This window comes from Nicotiana sylvestris, chromosome 10, assembly GCF_000393655.2.
Source record: "Nicotiana sylvestris chromosome 10, ASM39365v2, whole genome shotgun sequence".
Taxonomy (NCBI): Eukaryota; Viridiplantae; Streptophyta; class Magnoliopsida; order Solanales; family Solanaceae; genus Nicotiana; species Nicotiana sylvestris.
In genome coordinates, this window is record NC_091066.1 from 57,322,408 (window position 1) to 57,331,624 (window position 9,217).

Here is a 9,217-nt window from a genome sequence, read left to right on the forward strand (position 1 = left end):
TCAGAATTCCATTTGGGCTCCAGAATATATGGTTGGAAAGCTAGCTCAAAGGGCTAGAATTTTCATGTATTACATATTTTCAAATTCCAAACATAACAGGGTGAAAAGCGTGGTCGAAACTGCGACCTTGGAGCTGAGGCGGACTGAGGCAGTATACCTGCCATATACCGCGGTTGACCGCGTTTGACCGTGGCCGCAACAGTCCAGACGTGAAATATTGTCCTTTTTCGCGTAGGAGAAGGTATAATTGTTTGGGCCCGACCCTACTTGCTATATATACATGGAAAAACGGTAATTTCAGGGGTGAGACACACTTTTGACATAAAAATTAGATCTAAGGAGGCTAAGGAGACCGATGATTCAACCTAAGGAGTCAAGAACACAATATGAGCAAGGCGGGGAATTCTTTAACGAGCTTTTCCTTCCTCTTCCTATTTTTCATTGTTGGTTATGATTTTTAGTATTGTAGTTTTACATACTATTATGAATAGCTAAATTGGTATCTAGGGTTTTGATAGAACCTTTTGTAGGATAAATTCTTGTTATGTTTTTATATAATTGAGCCGTTGGATTTCTCTACTTGTTCAACTACGTGTTTATTATTGTTGATTGAATGGCCATCGATTGACTGTGCCTATTTATTATGTGTTGCGTGAGAAATGATACATATTTAGGTGATTGTAGAACAACGTCACTCCTAATGTATGTGAGAAATCAATACAGTGGGTTTAAAGGTAGGTTTAGAAATAACAAAGCCTTGACGTGGTCATAATGAGCGGTTAGATAAAGCCAACTAGCGTAGTTCGAGAGAATATGTCTAGTAAATTGTTGTAGTTGCTCGAGAGAGAATTACGACACCTAAAGTGCTCACGATCAGTAGAGAATACATTGGTGAAATTGTAGGGAATATAGCTAGAAGGATTCTGATAATTAGGGAAATCATAACTCTAGACCTCTTTAATTTAGTCTCCAACCCTTTGTCTCGTTAGTTGATAATTTTACCATTTTCTAGTATTTGCTAGTTAATTAGTTAGAAATATAAATATCAATCTTTGTAATTTAAAAAATTGTTCAAACTTGTCTTTTTAGTGATATTAAACAGATAAAGCTAAGCCTTAGTTCTCTGTGGGATTCGACTTCAGATTTTTAGACCGGATTATATTTGCAACGACCGCTTATCCTTTTTAGGACTAGAGTTGGGCGTGATCAAATTTTGGTGCCGTTGCCAGGGAACTAACGGTGTAGTTGTTGCTGTATATATTGCTAGGGTTCAAGTTTGAACTTTTATTTTGTTTTTTTTTTCTTCTTTGTTTTGTATTTTTCTTATAACATTTGAATTGAGAAACATGACATCTTGGAATTATGGTAATTTAGGTGTAGATAATTCGACTATTCATCCTCGTACATATTGTGAAGGAAACCACCCATATCAAAATTATCAAAATATTCCCGAGAGCGAGTTATGTGCACCAACTCAATCTTATTTGTGGAATGTGTGTGATGTGTGTGGTGGTAAAAATGGTGTCTTTAATGGTTGTGCTTATATTTCTTATCTTCCCCTAACCCCTTACTATAATGGTTCTACCTTTTCTTGTGAAGTTAATAGGAATAAAGAAAGTGGGGATGCAAACCTGAAGGAGATCAAGGATATGCTAAAGTGCCTTCTAAAATAAAATAATGAAAAACAATTGCAGATAGTAAGACAAGAGGCAACTATTCGCAACTTGGAGGCTCAATTGAGTCAAGTGGTTGGAGCTGTTAATGCTCAACAAGCCAATATTGAGGATAGTAGCCAAGAAGAGCATGAATTTGAGGTTTTAATTAAGGAGGTCAGAGTAGAACATCAACAACCTAGCCAACTACAATTTGAGGATGTCGATGTTAAAGAAGTGAGACTAGAGTCAACCAAGGATTTTGAGGATACAAATTTTGTTGACTCTAGTATCATTGATGATGAGGATGTTGAAAGTCCTGAAGTTCATGTGTTTAAGCACATTGGTCCTCACTCCAAACATTTTTCTACATTGTGCTTGGATGACGATATGGAAATAGAGTCATCCGAGCCGATTGAGAAGTCAAGGAATGAAGAATAAGGTGCCCACATTCTGGAATTTTTCTTGCCAGAAAGAAAAGACTACATACCTCATCTAAAAGCCAAGAAGTGTAGAATATTACAATGGTTGCTTGGGCCAATTAGATTTTTTCCTCCACTCCTGGAGCATAGCCGAAAACTTGATGCCAAATTGGGGGTTCAATTCATAATCTCGAGGTGGAGGCAAAAAGTAATTCGCGTCGTGTCGCGGTGTTAAATCAAGCGCTTGTTGGGAGGCAACCCAGCTTTATTTCTTTCTTTTATTTATTATTATTATTATTTTAACTATATTATTTTTGTAGTGTCAATTTTTTATGTTCTAGGAGCATGGAAAGCAAATGTATTGGAAGGATGCAACAACAAACCAAATGGTTGGAACTAAGTGTGAGGTACCCGCACGAAGGACCAAGCTTGGGAGAAGTCTGAGTACCCCATGAGCTGTTAGTGCTTCGGCTTTTAGCCTACCAGGGAGTCTCTTTTACCTTTTTATTAGTTCTGGTGTGCATTGGGGACAATACACAATTTTAAGTGTGGGGTGAGGAGATTGTCTGGGTGACTTTCTATGCTATTTTAGTTGTGTTAGTTTAACTGAATAATTTTTTTTAAAATAGAAAAGATTGGACTTTTCCCGACGATGGATCTATTAGATAATTTTCTTGAGGGATTTAAGTCTAAAGAAAAAAATAAAATAAAAATATTTTATTTTGTTAGGTAATGTAGCAATTCCCCCTTGGTTTTTCTTTGTGCCGCAGTTCTTTTCCATGGGTTTTGTTTGAACAGGGTGTAGTTAGTTTTTTTGGGGAGTAGGAGCCATTGTGTTGTTTTTTGAATTGAAGAAATATCACTTGACTTTGTTATGCCTTGAGAATAGTAAGTACTTTGGTTGTGACGCTTAGGCTCAATTTTTGACTCTTGTATAAGTACCTTAAATTTTATGATCTTAAATTTGCTTAACAGCTTTAACTAGAGTGTCTTGATGAAACCAATCCTGAGTAAGTTATGTGCCATGTGGGTGTAAGGATTTGTTATATTCTATGCATTGCATTTGATGCCTAGAACTTGCCCTGTGTGTTTGCAAAGCGAAATAGTAGTTTTGTTCAGTCTTGGAAGTGATATAGGCGTTTCTTTGTTGAGCCAGATATGTATATTTTACCCACCTAATTGTTAAGTATCGTAGTTAACCCCTTTGAGCCTGTAATTTTGTTTCTTTGGCAACCACATTACAAGCCTTATCTATTTGTTTGAATTAATCATCTATTTGAACCTTTTAACCTCTCATGAGCACTTGAATTATTATGATCTGTGTAAAAGTTAAAGTGTGGGGTGGTTAGTTTGGCTTTTGAGTGGAACTAATGAAATAAGGATAAAGGTGCACTGTTTTGAAAAAAAAGTAAGAGCCACTTGAATTAAAAAAAATAGTTGGATTGTTGTGAAAAAAATAATTCCTTGATAAGTGGTGGCTCTTTATGTAAGTGTGCTTAAAGAAGAATGGGGTAATATACATTGAAGGTGGAGTTTTGGTTTGACATAAGTATATGGTTTGAATGTTAAAGTATATGTACTAAAGTGCTTAGGGAAGTGTAGTCACTCTTATATCTAAATGTATCCTACCCCTCCCGTAGCCTACATTACAACCAAATAAAGTCCTAATTGATCCTAGATTGAATGAGCTCGATTAGTGGATTAGTACACTACGGGCAAGCTTATGGTGCATCTTTTGTGGCATATGAATGTTATTTCTGAGAGTGAGTGAATTCTTTCTATCTTGACTTCCTAAGTGATCTTAAATTTTATTGTGTGGAACTACTCTCTTTTGTTGTGTGAGCACACTTGATTCATGAAGGAAATGTAATGTCAGTGACCTCTATGTTAGAGTAAGTAGGTGAGTTGTGAATAATGCGTGGTACTTGTGAGTCAAATCTTGAGGTGAAGATGTTACGCTTTTGTGCTTAGTCTATTTTAAATATTCTTGGTGTGATGAGTTAGGAAAATTGTTTAAAAAGGTCGTGTCTATATAAAGTGTAGTTTGATTGCTCGAGGACGAGCAATAGTTTAAGTGTGGCGTGTTGATGATCGGCTATAATTGCGTATTTTAGTCGATTATTACACTCTAATTTACTGCACTTTAGTTGAGTTTGCTCTTTAATCTCTAGTATTTTGCACTAACTGTGTGTTTTATGCCTTGTAGGAGTGATTTCGAGCTATATGGATGCTATAGAATGAATTCAAGTGAATTGGAGCTTTGAAGTTTGAGTAAAAGCCCTAGGAATTAAGCCGGGATCGTATTCGGGGATCAACGGATGATAAAGCAACAAAACGAAGACTCGAGTAGGCATATTGTGTACTGTCTAGTAAAATACATATAACTTTTTTCTCATAACTCCATTTGGGATCCACAATATATGATTGGAAAGCTACTCAACGGGCTACAACGTTCAAGTTTTACCTTATTTCAAATTCCAAACGGAACAGGGTTAAAAGCGCGGTTGAAACCGCGACAGCGAAGCTGAGGCGGGCTGAGGCAGTATACCTTCCATATACCGCGGTTGACCGTGGTTGACTGCGGCCGTGGCAATCCAGACGTGAAATATTGTCCTTTTTCGCGTAGGAGAAGGTATAATTGTTTGGGACCGACCGTACTTGGTATATATACATGGAAAAACGGTATTTTCAGGGGTGGGACACACTTTTGACATAAAAATTAGACCTAAGGAGGCTAAGAAGACCGAGGATTCGACCTAAGGAGTCAAGAACACAATAGGAGAAAGGCGGGGAATTCTTTAACGAGTTTTCTTTCCTCCTCCTATTTTTCATTGTTGGTTATGATTTTTAGTATTGTAGTTTTACATACTATTATGAATAGCTAAATTGGTATCTAGGGTTTTGATAGAACCTTTTGTAGGATAAATTCTTGTTATGTTTTTATATAATTGAGCCGTTGGATTTCTCTACTTGTTCAAATACATGTTTATTGTTGTTGATTGAATGACCATCGATTGACTGTGCCTATTTATTATGTGTTGCGTGAGAAATGATACATATTTAGGTGATTGTTGAACAACGTCACTCCTAATGTATGTGAGAAATCAATACAGTGGGTTTAAAGGTAGGTTTAGAAATAACAAAGCCTTGACGTGGTCATAATGAGCGGTTAGATAAAGCCAACTAGCGTAGTTCGAGAGAATATGTCTAGTAAATTGTTGTAGTTGCTCGAGAGAGAATTACGACACCTAAAGTGCTCACGATCAGTAGAGAATACATTGGCGAAATTGTAGGGAATATAGCTAGAAGGATTCTGACAATTGGGAAAATCATAACTCTAGACCTCTTTAATTTAGTCTCCAACCCTTTGTCTCGTTAGTTGATAATTTTATCATTTTCTAGTATTTGCTAGTTAATTAGTTAGAAATATAAATATCAATCTTTATAATTTAAAAAATTGTTCAAACTTGTCTTTTTAGTGATATTAAACAGATAGAGCTAAGTCTTAGTTCTCTGTGGGATTCGACTCCGGACTTTTAGACCGGATTATATTTGCAGCGACCGCTTATCCTTTTTAGGACTAGAGTTGGGCGTGATCAGTCTCTCAAATATTCTCCTAACTTGGTTTAATCAACAATTCAAAAAGCTCTCTCGATTACGTAGAAGAATCACTAAATTAAAGCAAACCAAATAATGCAAAGATAATCACAAAAATATTCCTCTTTTTGATTAAATAAGCTAGTGAATAAATTTGCAAACAATTTAAAGCTCCATAAATAAATTCATGAAATTAAACAATAGTTAAAATCCACAAACAGAACTCTAAAAACTATATCTGTCAAAGCTCTGGGGAAGAACTACTCCATAGATATGAAGAAATTCATCATAAAGAAGTTTAAGAATATAGAAAACATCAAAAACAACTTTACGAAACAAACTCTCCTATTGCACCGATTATTGGCAAGATAAATGATGAAATCATGTGTCTTCAAGCCGTGGTAGCGCTCTAAAATTCTCCTAGGCTGAATCCTCCTTCAAAGTTATTTTTACCGTATATTTATACTATGCAGAAAAGGTCTTAGACCGAAATAACCTTGCTAAAGCGAAATAGAATAACACATGCGAAAATTGACTAGCCACGCCGTGCAGCACGTCGCATTGCACGACGTGGCTGTGGCAACTTCCTGATTTCCTTGCTTGGTCTTACGTGAGACATTTTTTCCTTAGAATGTTGTTTGGCACGTTAGCTGCTAAGTTTTCAGAATATTGTTTCCTTTAGGCTTTAGCTTTTGATGATGAGATTTTGAGTTAGACCCTAGTTGGACATTATGCCTCACGCAAAGATTGGCCCTTTTACGGACTTGAGAGATTTTCTTCTTTTTTCTTTTATATGTATATTCGGTTCTCAATTCAATCCCGACCTTAATTCTCAAACTTTTATTTAGACTTCAAAGTTCTCTTTTAATTTTTTAGCTCCAAAAATTCAGCTTAGCCTGAAATCTCTGTCTACACAACAGAAAATACATAATGAGTATAAATTATCTATATTTTAGCTCAAACACAATTAAAGTATAGGTGCAAAGTAGTCAAAAAATTGTATTTCTAGCCTACCATCAGCCGCCGATGATCATGTTGATGGTGCGAGCTGGTGATGGTGGCTTCAGCGGGCTTTGGCGTTCACGTGCTCTAGTGAAGTTGTTTCTCCCCTTGTTGCTTGGTAGCTCTTTGAGGTGTCCCTAGTGTAACATGTTCATAACCTCTTGCCGGAGGGCGATGCAGTCTTCTATCTTGTATCCTCTCTCCTTGTGCAATTCGCAGAGGGCGTCGGATTTTCTGGTGCTTGGGTTGCACCTCATTTTAGGCAGCCACTTCACATTAATTCCGAGTTTTTCCAAGGCATAGACTATTTCTGTAGGTGACAAAAAAAATTGTGAGCGGACAATAAGGAGGGCATACCTCTCTTATTTCTACGACTCCTCGTCCTCGATCTAGATGGGCCTTCATCATAGCGGAAAGAAGGTGGGGCAGGAGCCCTGACATATGGCTGATGTCATTCCCTATTTGGCCGTGAGACCGAATGATCCCTCCTTACGTTATCTCTTCATTTTTTCCGAGTCTTGGCTAGTACCGAGACGAGCCATCGAGTTGGTCCGTTGAGGTCATCGTCATCTGCTCGGACTTCGACAAAGTAAGCATTATGGATTTCATCCCAAGTGGTTGGAGAATATTTCATCAACCGGCTCAACAATTTTCTGGTCACTCTTGAACCCTCTCTACTCAACCAGTTCTGAAAAGTCGTGATTGCCATCCATTCGGACACGTTTTGTAGGGTCATCCTTATCCTATTGAGTTGGGCGAGGAAGTCCCTCAGTCTCTCTCCCAAGGAATCCTTGATGGAAAAATATCGTTTACTCTTGTTTCGGCTTTCTTGGTTTCGGCATGCGCCGTTATGAACTTATCAGCCATTTTTTTGAAGGTTTCTATGGAGCGGGCTGGTAGTTCTGAGTACCATGTTAATGCCCCTCCTGTAAGGGTTTCGCCAAATCTTTTCAGCAAAATAGTGGAAAATTCTTCCTTGGAGAGGTCGTTGCCCTTCACAGTGGTGACATATTGAGTCACGTGATCCTCAGGGTCAGTCATTCCGTCGTATATCCTGAGATATGACGGCATTTTAAAGGTCTTTGGTATGGCATGCGGGGCTTCTTCCTCCCTGTACGACAGCTCATCTACCGGCTTCCCTCTTTGGCAGTAGCTTAGGGGAACCCGGTATCTTGTCGACACGTTCTTGGTCTTCTTTCATTTGACCTCTGGGCGCTTTATTTTCATTCTACACTTCTTCTATCCTCTTCAGAACAGTGGTGAGGATGATATCACATGTATTGTTAGAAACATTGTGAGGTATACCTGGTGTTGGAGGGTTTGGTTGGTCGCCCTATACGTTTGCTCATTGCCCTATATGGGCTCTTGTGGTATGTTGTAGTCATGCATGGAGCAGGTTTGTTGAGCACACTTACTAGTGTATCGGTCAACCATACTTTGAGGAGCTTTTTCATGGCCGGTGGCGTCCCTTCTCCTATGGACGTGGAGGCCCCATTTCCATTTGGTTTTGTTATGCTACAAGGGGGGCGGGGGGAAGGTGACCTATCGCGCCTAGGGGACGTAGTGGGAGTCAAGTCATTGCCTAGCGGTTAATAGCTCTCGTTGATAGCGTTCATGAGGTTGTCAAGGAAGTCACCTGTCACTTTATTCCTATCTCCTTGGTTACCTGCCATGTAGGTTTTTTCATACGTGCAAAGAAAGAGAAAGATCTTGTGGTTTGTTTAGGTTAGTAACTTATGTGAGTTGTAGATCTAAGGAAACTAAAAAAATTAGCTAATAAATTTCCACAGATGGTGCCCAACTGTTTGATCCAAAAATTTAGATTTGGGTTCAACCAATTAGATTTAAACAAAATTGAGTCAATCTTATCTAATATTAATGTCCAAAAGACAAGGTTATAAATTTTATGGCTGATAGTATGTATATTTGATCGAATGACAATAAATGTGAGCAATAATAACAATATTCAATGATCCAAAAAGGTAAAAGATAGCATTCAATAATAATAAGTAGCAATGAATTAAGCAACTGTGGAATTTGAATAAGATGAAGGATCGCTTGTGGATACAGTGGATACACACATACTATATAAAACAACATGTAATATGGAATTTGAATGTAAAGCAAGCTTCTTGGCTCACTCAGAAAATTCTAGGTGCTACAAAATACTTGAATGAAGCAAATATAGGAGTGGAGAAGATGATGAATGCGAAGAGTTACTCCATCAGGAACATATATGATAAGCTTAGAGGAGAGTTCCCTAAAGTTGAATGGAAGAGACTAATCTGCAACAACATCAGCAGTCCTAAATGTGCATTCATTTTGTATCTGGCGATACTTGGTAGATTATACACGAGAGATAGACTTATTAATTGGGGATTAGTAGCCAGCTCATAATGTTCATTATGTGAAGGAGATGCAGAGAATCATGATAATCTATTCTTTAGGTGCAATTATTCAGCAACAGTATGGAGGAAATTGCTACATTGGCTGGGGATCAAAAGAGATGTGAAGAGGTGGAATGAAGAGGTACAATGGGCTATA